The sequence below is a fragment of the Corvus brachyrhynchos genome, unplaced genomic scaffold (assembly GCF_000691975.1).
Source record: "Corvus brachyrhynchos isolate BGI_N302 unplaced genomic scaffold, ASM69197v1 scaffold279, whole genome shotgun sequence".
NCBI classification, from domain to species: Eukaryota; Metazoa; Chordata; class Aves; order Passeriformes; family Corvidae; genus Corvus; species Corvus brachyrhynchos.
In genome coordinates, this window is record NW_008246060.1 from 1,331,226 (window position 1) to 1,344,907 (window position 13,682).

At 40.7% G+C, this 13,682-nt stretch overlaps 1 protein-coding gene across 2 annotated transcripts in view; it reads right to left on the reverse strand.

The window, feature by feature from the left end:
• The window catches only part of MYPN (myopalladin), a 76,715-nt gene that overhangs the window by 54,819 nt on the left and 8,214 nt on the right, over positions 1 to 13,682 (reverse strand). Inside the window, exon 1 of one of the 2 annotated variants that reach the window (XM_008642750.2) lies at positions 1,773 to 2,703. The exons of the other annotated variant lie outside the window; for it this stretch is intronic. The gene's annotated coding sequence lies outside the window, so the exon portion shown is untranslated. Of the gene's footprint in view, positions 1 to 1,772; positions 2,704 to 13,682 lie in introns of those variants that run through there. 2 annotated transcript variants of the gene reach the window in all.

Here is a 13,682-nt window from a genome sequence, read left to right on the forward strand (position 1 = left end):
ACAAGTGCAAACTGCCTGAAAAGTGGGGCCGTGCATTTGCACATCTCTTTGTCTGGAAATTTCAAATCTATGGGCTGTTTTGTTTTAAAATGAGATTCAGTTTTCCTACAAATACAGGTTCCCAATGGAAAAGGGAACTTAAATTAGACACAAAAGAAATCTGGATTGCATTTGCCACCTCTTGTCCACTGTTCTGTGTTTTTTATGTTTTTTCATAAAAAGCCTTCATATTTTTAGTCATAATTTCAAACTGCAATGTTTACATGAGATTTATATTCTAGAGGAATAATTTGCCCATTCCTGTACAATATTCCTTTTTATGAAAGCAAGCACTAAACCAGTTAAACAGAGGATGAAACTGATTTTTTTTTCCTTTTCCCCCACACCCCATGGTTTAGTTTACAATTGAGGTTGCATTGCCCAATTGCCATTATGGTATTGTGTACATTTTAAACAAACTATCTTAATGTCGTATTTATGTGCAAATATTCCTAGACTACTAATTTTTATCAGCTGTTGATAAAAAAAGATTTCTTCAGTACCATAGCAAGACCTGCTGTAAAATCTCTAAAGAATGCACAGGAATAAAAACCAGCACAGAGCACACAGTTCCCCTTTGTGCTTGGTACTCTGTCATGTACAAGACCTAACTAACTCCTGAATTGACTATAAATATTTTTGATATGTAAATACCATTCTGCTTAGCTACAAGAACTACCACACTTGCTGTTTAATTTTGTTAGTTGCTTCTGAAAGTAAAAAAAAAATTAAAAGACAGACAAAACCAAAGAAATATCCTGACCTTAGGAACCTTCAGGAGATGTAGGAGAGGAGAAGAGCAGAGTTGAAATTTATGAAATTGTTCCATGAACACTTGCCGATTTTGTTTTCACTCTGAAACTCTAGAGCATCTTCACAAATGTAAACCTCATGGTTGAAACAAAACTGCTGATAAAGTAATCAGTGTCTTTAGCATGGCTTGTATAATGTTCTATTAACATATAGTCAGGAGCTACTCTGTTCTCTCGTCAACTGTTGATGTATTATTTGGTAAAACTTAAGATGGGCTTCTGATTACTGCTTAATGTTGCAATATATTGGGCCAAACATTTGCTACTGACAGTCAAATACTTTTCTGAGAGAGAGAAAGAGAGCAAAGGAGATAGTGAGAGCTCAAGGGTGAGAGCTATGCCCTTCTAGCAGGACTGTTTCTGCAGCTGTTGTGTACATTAATCCAGAGAGCAGATCTCCCTGCACTAAATATAGCCATGGGGGTCATTTTACATGACGGAATAAATAATTAAATAAATAGAAAGCATTTAACTATGGGGGTCGCATTAAATTAGGTTTGATTTTGCTTAAGAAGGAATTCCAAATTGTGGAATCTTGGTTTAAGGCTGAATACCAGAATGTGAATATTTCACTCCTCCATTATTTCATGAAGGGAAGATGAGCAGGAAGAGGAAAGAGTCCCAGCAAGGAACTTTTCAGGTCATTAGAATCTTGTTGACTCTTTAGTGGAGTCAGACGGGCTCCAAGGGATTTTGAGAACCCCACCAATGCTATTCAGGTCCTTTATAATGCCGCAGAACCCTGTTTCTCTTTCACTGCAATGCACGTACCTCAGCATAATCTAAGTCAGTTTAAAAATTATTTGTTCCCTGTATATGCCTTACCAACTATAATTAGCATTCAGATATACATGCTTATCAAACCCTTCTGCTACACTCCGCAAAATCAAAATGTAGACGAATCTAAAATCGAGGGATTACCTTTTTTAATTCCTCCAGATGTTGCTGCCCAGCCCTGGCAGTTAGTAGCAATGACAGTTATCCAGAAGTGCGAGATTAAAGTTAAGGAAGCGAGGGGATTCTTCGAGTCCTCAGGAGCAGAAACAGCTAGGAGTCCATAGAGTGAAGGAAGTTAACCTTCGCTATTATGAGGATGGCTGTAAGGAGCTGGACAACCTGTCACCACCGGAGCAATAGCATTTGTCAGTTTGCAGGTCCCAAGTTATTTTGAGCAGCGTAAACCATGTGCCCGCGGAGCATTCCACCTCATTGGACAGGGAATCCACTGCTCCCACAGCACCTATGGGCACCGAATGCCTTCTCCTCGCTCATGGAACGGCCCCTATAGATGCATATGTGGGTTTTGCTGATTCATCCAAGAGGCTCTGTAGTGGCATTGTATCACTCTTGTCAGCTGCTTTACACTTCAGCCTTTTCAAATTACTAGTTATTGCTCTTTCGTTAAGTTTCAATCAGAACTTGAAGATTACAGTCACAGGGAAACCCATCAGCTGGTAACAACATAAAAGTTTTGCAGCTCCAAAGGCAAACTCAGCAAACATGTGTGATTTAAATACTAAAATATTCCTGACTTCTTTGGAGTGTTCAGTGAAACATTGAAAAGTCAAACAGTGCAGAAAATCCTTCAGGATGACCTGCAACTACAGATCCTCAAAAAACTAGAACTTCTAAATTTGTTATTGAATGCACAGAAATGAACTGTTGGAGGAAAAGTAATTAAAAGAGGCAATTGAAATTAAGCTGTAAATAAAACTAGAAATAAACAAAGGTGGAATAATTTCAACACGTTGAAATCACACTTGAATCAATACACAGAGAAACACTGTTATTATCTAGAATTTCATTGCCTAAAACCTTGACTGGCTGAAACCTACCACATCACTTGGTAAACACAGAGATGAGATTTTCATTTCTACTCTTCCTACACACCAGCAACAAAAAGTTGCCTGCAATTTTAAACAGTTCATCTTACAAAAAATGCTTCTCGATTGTTGATATATTATTTTATTAAAAATGCTTGTCACAATTCTGATTTTAAAAGATTACTAAAATGTTATGCATTTATGATGGGGAATTGATATTATAAGCCTTTTCATAGCTAATGATGTAATAGCTGGCTTCTTGACCTTCTCCCAGATCTCTCAAAACATTATCAAGTGAGCACCTGTGCTAGAAAAGAGATTCATCTGTAGTTCTTCAGAAAGTTATTTTATGAGTTGTAACAGTATGAAAAGTCAGAGGGAAAGGCAATTCTTTTATGTAAAATTTCCTGATGCATTGGAGATACTTTTCTATTATTTCCCTCTCTTTTTGTAAAATATTGTTGTGGTTTAACCCCAGCTGGTAACAAAACCCCACACAGCTGCTCACTCCCAGCCACTGGTGGGATGGGGGAGAGAATCGGAAGACAAGTTTAATAAATGAAACAAGAGCCATGCACACAAGCAAACAAAAGCAACCATTTCACACAGAATCACAGAGTAAGCTGAGTTGGAAGGGACCCATAAAGATCATCAAGTCCAACTCCTGCACAGGACCATTCCTAAGAGTCATGTGCCTGAGAGCGTTGTCCAAACACTTCTTGGGCTCTGTCAGGCTTGGGGCTCTGACCACTTTCCTGGGGAGTCTGTTCCAGTGCCCAGCCACCCTCTGGGTCAAGAACCTTTTTCTAAAATCCAACCTAAACCTCCCCTGACACAACTGCAGGCCATTTGCCCAGGTCCTCTCACTGGTCACCACAGAGAAGAGATAGTTGCCCCATCCCAGGTTCAGAACCCAGCACTTTCCCTTGTTGAACTTCATATGGTTGATGATTGCACAGTCCTCTAATCTGTCAAGGTCTCTCTGCAGGGCCTTCCTGCCTTCAGCAGCTCCTCCCAGCTTTATATCATCTGCAAACTTGCTTAGTATCCCTCCCAGTCCTACATCTATGTCATTTATGAAGATGTTGAAGAGCATAGGGCCGAGGATGGAGCCCTGTGGAACCCCACCGGTCTGATATCCCCCTGTGCACTGTCACCCTTTGCACCTGACCCATGAGCCGGTTGTTCACCCATCCCATAATGTGTTTGTGGGACAGACATTTTGTCCAGAAGGAACTTGGGAGAGACTATCAAAATTTCAGATTTACTGAAATCCAGAAAGATTACATCAAAGGGCTTCTCTTGATCAACCTGGTGGGTTACCTTGTCATAAAAGGAAATCAGGTTTGATAAGCAGGACTTCTCTCTCATGAAGCCATGCTGGCTGTGACCAATGACTGCATTCTCTCAGGTGCTTTTCAATATCTCCCAGAATAATCTCCGTAACTTTGCCAGGCACTGAAGTGACACTGACAGATTTAGTTTCCAGGGTCCTCCTTCTTGCCCTTCTTGAAAACTGGGACAACATTTGCCAGCTTCCAGTTGGCTGGGACCTCTCTGGATTCCCAAGACAGCTCAAAAATCAGGGAGAGAGGCTTTACGATGACGTCAGCAGCTCTTTGTGGATTCTTGGATGAATCCCATCAGGCCCATGGATTTGTAGGAATCCAGCTGGAGCAGCAGATCCTGCAGAATTTCAGTGTCAGCTGGGAATTGATCGTTCTCTCAGTCATGGTCCTCCATGTCAGGGCACTTGAGACTCCTTTGGTCCATCATCCATGTTGAAGACAGAGGCAAAGAATGCATTAAACAGCTCTGCCTTGTCCATGTCTCTGTTTGTGAGGTGACCATCCTCATCCTGGAACGGGCTGATGTTATTTCTACACCGCCTCTTGCCATTATTATATTAAAAAAACTCTTTTTTACTGTCCCCTGCAGTTCTGTCAGCTTCAACTCTAGTTGAGTTTTGGCCACACAAATTTTATCCCTACAGTGGGATGAAAGCAACATATCTGTATTTTTCCTGTGTCTCCTGACCTTGCTTCCACTGGGCACACATCTTCCTTTTTTGCCTTATTTCCAAGAGAAGATTCCTGTTCGGCAAAGCTGGCCTTCTGCCTCACTTGACTTCCAACATTTGGGAATTGCTGCTCCTGTGCGCTTAGGAGGGAATGTTTAAACAGTGACCAGCACTGATGGACCCCAGCACCTGCAAAAATATATTCCCAGGGAACCTTGCTTACTAATTCCCTGAACAGCCTGAAGTCTGCTCTCCTCATGCCCAGGGTTGAAGTTCTGCTGGCACTTTTCCTCCTGTCAACAGAGATTTTAAACTCAATCACTTCATCGTTGCTGTGGCCAAGACAGCCCCAATCCCCGCTTTGCTGACAAGATCCACTTTGTTGACAAGCAGCACATCAATAAGGGCATCTTTCTGAGTCGGCTCCCTTAGGACCTGTTCCATAAAGTTGTCATTCAGGATTTTTAGGAATTTTCTGGCCTGGGTTGTTCCAGTTAATTTCTGGCAAGTAGAAGTCCCACATAAGGACACAGGCAGTTGACTTGGAAGTGTCCCTTAGATGCTCAAAGAAAAATTTGTCAGTGTCATTGTCCTGCATAGGAGGTCTATAGGAGATTCCCAGGATGACATCCATGTTACTTGTTTGCCCCTTGATTTTATGCAGAGGCTCTCAACTGTGCCATTGCCAGCTGTGAGCTTCATACATTCTAACCCTTCTATTCCATACAGTGCCACCCCTCTGCCTCTTCTGACCTGTTTCTCCCTCCTGAAGAGCCTGTAACCATCCAACAGGGCATTCCAGGCGCAAGACTCATCCCACCAGGTTTCACTCATACAATGATGTCAAACTCTGGGACTGGGCCAAAGCCTGGAACTCCTCTTGTTTGTTCCTGGTACTGTGTGCATTAGTGTAGAAACATTTCAGGTGTGGTACTTTGTAGCCAACACCTTGTGAAGCAGATTGAGGGATCCATTATTGCTCATTTCCTCAAGTTTCGGCACAGCATCCCATCCCTCAGCACTGGCGAGCCTGGTTATGTCCCTTTCCCTCTTCCAAGCTGGTTTAAAGCTCTGCCAATGAGCCCAGTAGCTCCTGTGCAAGGGCTCCTTTTCCACTCTGAGACTGGTGCATCCAGTCAGGTGTCAGAGTAGACCAGCTGTTGAGTAGATCTTCCCATGGTCAACAACCCCCAAAATTTTCCACTGACACCAACCTTGGAGCCATGCATTGGCCTGATGGATCTGCCTATTCCTATTTCATTCCCCACTTCCCATGGGCAGGCAGGTGCCATCCCTAGGAGAGCAGGGCCCATCACATGTAATGGTGACACGGGAAGACAAAACTCCATTACTCTGAATTTCCCTGGAATGTCCTTCTTCTTCTCCCAGCTCTGTGTGCTGAGCATGGCCTCACATGTCTGGGATATCCCTTGGGTCACTTGGGGTCAGCTGTCCTGGCTGTGTCCCCTCCCAAATCCTTATGCCCCCCTGCCCCCAGCCCCTTGCTGGTGGGGTGGGCTGAAAGATAGAAAATGGCTTGTGTAAGCCTTGGCTCTGTGTAAGCTCTGCTCAGCAGTAATGAAAACATCTCTGTGTTACCAACACTGCTTCCAGCACAAATCCAAAACACAGCCCCATACCAGCTACTGTGGAAAAAAACTTAACTCTACCCCAGCAAAAACCAGCACAAATACCATTGTCAGAACAGCTTGTGAGCATGAGTTTGTGGTGATGATATTGAAAGGTTGTGTAGTGAAGTCAGCCCTTCTTTTGGGCACAGGTGAGGCATTTTATGGCTGATGTCTAATGTAACTTTATACCTGGACTAGAGATCTAAGATATTCTTTATAGTATCTGTAACAGTAGATGTGAGCCATAGAGTGCTGGCAGGAACTGCCTGTTGATACTGTACGCGGTGCTGCTGTGGTTGGGACAGTGTCTGTAGATGTGTAGGCTACAAAATCTGTAGCCTGAAAATAAAGTCTGATCTGTCTGGTAATAATTGTAAATCTATAGGGAGTTCTGCTGAGATGCAATTATTACCATGGAGTTTGCTGTTTGTGTGCTGTTTGTGCATGATATGCAAAATTATTCAAGCTGATAAAAAAAATTCAAATAATTTCCACTTTAAGACAGAGTTTAGGATGTTGGAATTGCAAAATCATTGAATAATCTGAGTGACAAATAAGCTAAGGGTTATGTAGAAAGGACAGCATTGAGAAACCACAAACAGTTATGAACCTTTATTGTGGCAGACAGAGTGACCATTGTAATAGCAGATGATACAAGGCCAAAACTTCCAGGAACCACAAAAAGTTGGAGCATACACAATGAATGTGCCAGGTCTTGCAGAGCTGGCATTTTGATAGAGCAACACCAGAAAATTTCATATTCTCTAGTTTGTAAGTAACAGTATAAAGCCCATAAAAATACTGGTTCTTCTGTCTAGTTACAGAAAACATTGAAATCAGGCTTTTGCCTGCTGAGCACTAAAAAAAGCACTTCAAAGTATCATGACCTCCAGCTTTATGTCCTTTTGTCTTTGCTGGTTGGCAGAAGAATGAGGCATAGTGTCCTGGAATAAATTACATAAGCACTATTTCTCTCCCGAGCTTGGCTGTCAAAGCCCAAACTACCTTCACAAGCTCAAACAAGGCTCACAAGAAGGGAGTTTAAAATGGAACTTTGTACATGGCTGGTTGGCTGTTATTCCTCAGTAGGATTATCCGGTTGTATTTGTAAACCTACAGATTTATCATTAATGGAAAATTCTTGATTTTCTAGATACTAGGATGAAATTAATACTATTTTATTAATGGCATGTGCTGAACCATTAAATGAGAAATGAGACATGCCATTTCTTTGAAAGCTTCCTTAAGGCTCTTTGCAGTCAAGTTGCAGTGATTTTGCAGGTCTCTCCGGAGCCCTGTGGAGCAAATGTTTACTACCCACTCTTGGTTTGCATCCTACCAACCACTGATCTTGCTCTTCCCAAGGCTGATCTGATTTCTTTTTAATGGGTAGTATGTAATAGTGCATTAGCCAAGTTTGTTCTAATGGGCTGAAGGAGTACCAGCAGAAGAGAGGCTTAGACTGTGACCATTCTGCTGGTAAAATATGAATGCTGACTCATAAAGTACCCACTTTGCCTTTTGTTAGACTAGGTTGTTCAAAGGGCAGTGGATTGCTCCGTACCTGTGCAGCTTTGGGCAAGATCAGTGATGTCTTTTTTTGAAGCATCAGTGACTGTTGCTGCTTTAATAACTACAATTAAAGGCCTGGTAATTTGAACAGCAGTGGCAAGCACTCTTTCTCTTTTATAGACTTTAATGAATGATAATAATATCTTAAGGCCATTATTCCTTTGGTAAGAAAAGTGTTAACGGCAAATTTCTGGATGTTCCTGGAAAAGCTATTTCAATAATGATTTACAAACCTTGTGTAAGATGAGTTGGGTATTTTCTATTCATATCACTATGCAGCACATCTCTTATCATGAGTCTGCCAGGTATTGTGTAATTCTAATTTGGATTCTAATTTTAGAAGTGGAGACATATTAGAAGGATGATAGAAATTGTACCTCTTTTCTATAAAAAGTACAAATAATAATGTTAAAACATTCCTTGAGTGCCTGTTTCTTTTGCACCCAGCCCAAAACAGGCTTTATCATTGCACAGGGTAGCTTCAATCCTCAACTCATCTGAGGATTGCCCAAGTGTTACTAGAGAATTTTTCAGTCTCATGCATTATTTAGATGAAATGTACCTGTGATTTAGGGGGCCTGATGCTGTTTCCAATGAAATCAGAGTTTGTTCTGTCACTATCATCAATAGGAGAGGAGTCAGACTTTTCCAGAAAGTTATAACCACAGTAATGAAAACAGTCTTCCAGTCATCCACATGAGCCACAATCTCTTGTACCCCAATGTTCCATCTTTTTGCTTTTCAAAATTATTCAATACGTTAAAATGTACCAGTAGTTTGCTTTGTTGCAGTAGACAAGGTACTGCTGAAAAATGTTATAGATAATCCCCAGAACATGAAGTAATTGATGTTATGGGTGGCAATTGTAAAAGTGGATTTGTAAAATCCCTTTTTTGTAAAAAACTTTTACTCAGTTATAAAAGCATCACATTCTTTAAGGCAGGTTCCCTGTCTAAAAAACATGGAGGACACTGTGTCTTTATTTTAAATTACAACATTTTTTTGTCCATTATTAGCCATTGTACAATATTATCTTATATAATATCAGCCTTTCAAAAATGCCTAAGTGACCAAAGAGTTAGCAAGAAGTGTTCACAGGCATTTCACTGTTCCCTGTACAGTTAATATTTCATTAGCTTCCTCCTACATTCTTCCTTTTCTAAGGGAAATTACTTTTTTTTTTTAATGTTGGGATATCTAACCAACATTTTACAAGCTGCTAGCATTAAGATTTTAAAGTGGATAGTTTCCCCTTATGGTTCAAATAGAACATGCATGAGCTCTCCCTGGAAAGGCTCGTGTGGCTGAGTAGGATCTCCTGGAAGTTACCATGCAGAGTTTGGCTCACACCAGTCTTCCTCCTGTGGTCAGCACCCTCAGACCTCAATGATTTGTAGAGCACACGGCAAATACCAACACACAGAGACTGGCAGTTGCCCAAAGAAGCAAAAGCTGATGCAACCTCTTATATCAGATCGGCTTTAAAAATCAGTTAGAAATTGTGATAAAACTAATGGGGACTCCTATCTATACTACCCAGTGTCTTGGAGACTATGTCTGGTAATTGACAGAAACATAGGATCAGAAATCAATGAATGAAAATTAATAACCCAGAAGCTGGGTTTGATTGCTGGGTATGTGCTCTTCCATTCATGACTTTCTTTGGGCAAGTGAAGCAGGAGGAAGCTTGATTTGACACTGATGCCAAAGAAGCAGATTGATTGAAAAGTGTGAGATCTACAGTCAGGGCTATTGCTCCCAGCATCACCAGGGACTACGGGATCCATTTTTACACTACAGGATTTCACTGTCCCAATTGCAAAGCATGATCAGACCAAAACAGACCATAAAAGGGGATCTGATAATGCCAGTTCTAGTGTCTTCACCTAATTTGGGACACTTTGTGATATGTGAGGTTTGCCTTCTACTATGACCCCTCTCCTTCCCTGTCTGCTTTTACTTCCTCACTTTCTTTCTTTCTTTCATGTCTTTCCTTCTCTCGTTTTTGATAAGAACCTGGCATAGCAGACAAGGCTAATTTTGCTGTGTTGTTTCAGGTCTCCAACTGAGACAGCCCCAGCCTGGGGCCCGCTGCCTCAGCCTGATGCTGGTACAGGTGTGCAACATCTCGCTGGAGCTGACACACCAATGAACTTGTTTTCCTGGGATTTCATGTAAGAGAGGGCACTAAGCCAAACACTGTTTGTACTTTTGCTTTTCCTTTATGGGTTTTGCTCTCCTCTCTCTCATGGCTTATCTAAATTGTTCTTCAGATAAAGCAGGATTAGATCCTAGAAGCTACAGAACCATCACTTTCAATTTGTTTTCCCTTTCTTCAGAACATTCATCTTCAAAACGTATAATAAAGGATATTCATAGCCATAATTAATACCAACTGAACATGTTGTCAGAGTGGCTGGTACAAAGAGTGGAGGAATCTGCCTACCTAAAACTAAAGGAAAAAGAAATACAGGAATATTGCTACAGTGAAAGCCATATTATGTACTTTATACTTTGATTATTTGAACTTCTTGTGTTACTTGTAGAAAAGTTTAATTTTTTTCTCCTGGTAGCTATTTCTATGGTTGATATTAAGTTGATATTAAGTAGATCTGACATCTACAGTGCCTGCCTTTGTTAACGGCTTGCTGTTGTCCAGAGACAGGAACATGAATGCTTTTGACTTGGGGTTGAGATTAACACAACAACATGTTGTGAATTGTATTTTTAAAAGTGGATTAAGAGTCAGTCCAGGGAGGCGTATTTTGTAACCACAGTCTCTATTTCCAATTACACATTCGTCAAACAGAGATTTACAGTTCACTCCTTATTCTTATCACTTAAATGGCTTCATACATCTAGAACAGAGAGCAGAATTTAACCCAGGCTACTTGCAAAGAAATTCCCAAACCCTGAAAAATCAGGGAGATTTCACTGAGAGTCTATTTGCAAGTGGTTTTAACATAAAAGAACAAAACAAAGTGAGGCTATTATTTGTGGAAACCTGATTAATGTGAGTTGCATGGTAATGAGGAAAATAAACTCAAAGATTCCTGACTTCTTTGGGAGCTAAAAACATATGTACCCTATATATAAAATATAGGTCTCTTCAGTATCTTTTTTCTGCTTAGGGGTAGTATCTTTCCAGTGTTGTTTGGTCTGTATTAGAGGCCCTGAGGCCTACAGCAAATTAACCCTAAAGGGCTGGGCAGGTGGCAGGAGGCTGAGGCAGCTCAGGGTGGTGGCAGTGTAGATCAGGACCCTTCAGATTTTAGAGAACCCAAACCCAGAATGAATGACTGGTGTTTTGAGCATCAGAGGCTTTTGAACCTGTTCTAGACAACCAAAACTGTACAAAATACCTGCTCGAGTCAGATGTTTAATAGGATAAAACATTCAATAATGCAGTTGCCAAAATTGTACTTCACAAGATACACCCCTAATTAGAATGTCTTAAATTGTTGGTAGATGAAAATAAGGAGAGGGCATTCATTTATAGTCTGCATTTAAAAAATAATTTCTTGAGACCTCTTGCTTTCCAGGCACATTCAGATAAGAGTGTTAGTGTTTATCAGTAGTGGCATGACAGTCAGCCCATCTCTGAACCTGGCGGTCATGGGATCACCTCAGCTAGGTAGACCTCAGATAAATAGTCTGGAGAACAGCAACATGATTGTTCAGAGAGGTGACTAGAAGAACTGGCTAGAGGTAAGAGCTTGGTTAGGTAGATTCCATAGAAATGCATGGCTTAGGTAGCAGGAGAGCATGGTCTGAGAACAGTTTGCTAAAATATGACAAAAGCAAACAAACTCCATGGAATGGAGAGCCTGTGTATAGTGGATTGCAGTGGTGCAACAGTATGAGCTGAGGGAAGGGGACAGAGCTGGGCAAGACAGGTTATATCCACACCTCCAGGGAACCTCTCATCTCGACACATGGGGGCAGCAGAAAAGCGTGCCAGTCTTTGTGCCAACAAATAAAAGGCAGGAATGGCTCCTCGTGTGCGGGAATGGCGTTGCCAGGTTGTACCCAGAAGAGTGCTGCTGAGTGCTCTGTGCACAGCGGCCTGCCTGGCTCTGACTGCACTGACAAGGGGAAAAGCCCTTGGCAGGAGTCCTAGGGCTTTGAAAATTTTCCTCCTTTGAATTAAAATAGGGTCATTTTGATATGAAAACATAGCTAGGATATCATCCCCAAACTCTGACTCCCATTAGGTGGCTGGAGTTCCTGTTTTCCCAGCACTTTAGTGTGTCACCTCACTGGGCACACTTGAGATCGGTTTACCGGCCCCTCCCGGTGATTCTGGTACTCTTTCTCTTACGCTGCCTCATCTCTCTGGAACGCCTTCCCTCAGGCCACTGAGTCACCTTTCCACTTTAAATGTTGCATTGTAACACTAAACTGACTTGCATTATAACATAAATTGTAAAAAGGTATATGACACGATGCACTGCGAAATTTTATCTATAGGTACTGATGAAGCTTCAGAACACTAGGGGGTTTTAAGGATACAGCACTACTGACAGATTTAATAGATTTAATCTTTAAAAAAGGTCTTTCATGTCAAAACACAAGCAAACTTTCAGAAGCAACAGAGATGAGAATTAAAGGAAATTGTTAGTACCAGCTTATGAAACACCATCAGTACCAGAACCATTCTGTTTAGCTGAAGAACAAATAGCATTCAGGTAATGTAAGCTCACTTACATGATCATGACCCAGAAAATTCCCTCAGAGCAACAACAGTGGGAAGCACTGGCCATTCTGACTAGACAAGCAGATGGTTAGCTATGCCAAAGGTGACTTTTTCACACGTATGTAAGACAGACAAAGAGTGAGGGTAAAACAGAGAAAGGAGGATATGACTTTTCTTTTAGGAACTTAAATAGGACCTCTAATTTATTTCAAATAAATCACCTTGTAATCAGAAATATCAATGAATACTTTCCCAGGCCAGCGGTTCTGCTTTTTCAGTTGTTAGTCTCCAGAACTATCTAATTTTGTACCAGTCAAAACATTATTTACTCAGTGGAAGGAGTCAAAAGATCTCTCACAGAATTTAAAATACATTGTGATCTGATAAACCATGCATATTACATGCCAAGTTTAGATCAACTGGTACATCAGTGACATATATTAATGCCTTGTGCTATGCCACCAGTTATAAAAAGGAATTCTCTTTCTGGCTAGGGTGCCTTTGAAAATCCTTTTTTAAATGTCTCACTTTTTTTTGCTTTAGAAAAGGAAGAATATTGGAAGACTTCAAACTGTGATACTTAGAAAGAAAATGCAAATATGGTAAGTGTTTTTCATGTAATCTGATTAGCAGAGGCCTTTTAAAGCACAACAAAACCTTTTTGGCACGCTTTATTGTTGATGTGGGGCTGTGGAAATTCAACATTTGAACTAAATTTTAGATGTAATGCTCTTAATGTTAAGTGAGGACAACATGGTAAATCAAAACATCTATTTTGTGAAGAAATATTTACTAGTTTGGAAAGTCAAAGACAGGATATGAAGAACAAGACTATGTTTTCATTAAATAGTTAAAAATATATGGTTTAAATTTTATTAATTTTTTGTTGAAAAATTAAGGACTTGCCTGTGGAGATCCACTTGTGTATTCCCATTTGAGGTGTTTACATACCTTCACATTGGCCAAGAGTTTGATGTTAGAATGGCTAGAGGCAGTCACCTAAATCTTAACTCACCATTTTTTGAAAATGACAATACACATTTTGAAAGCACATAGTTCAGAAAGTCTCAACCTCAATGTTTATAAAAT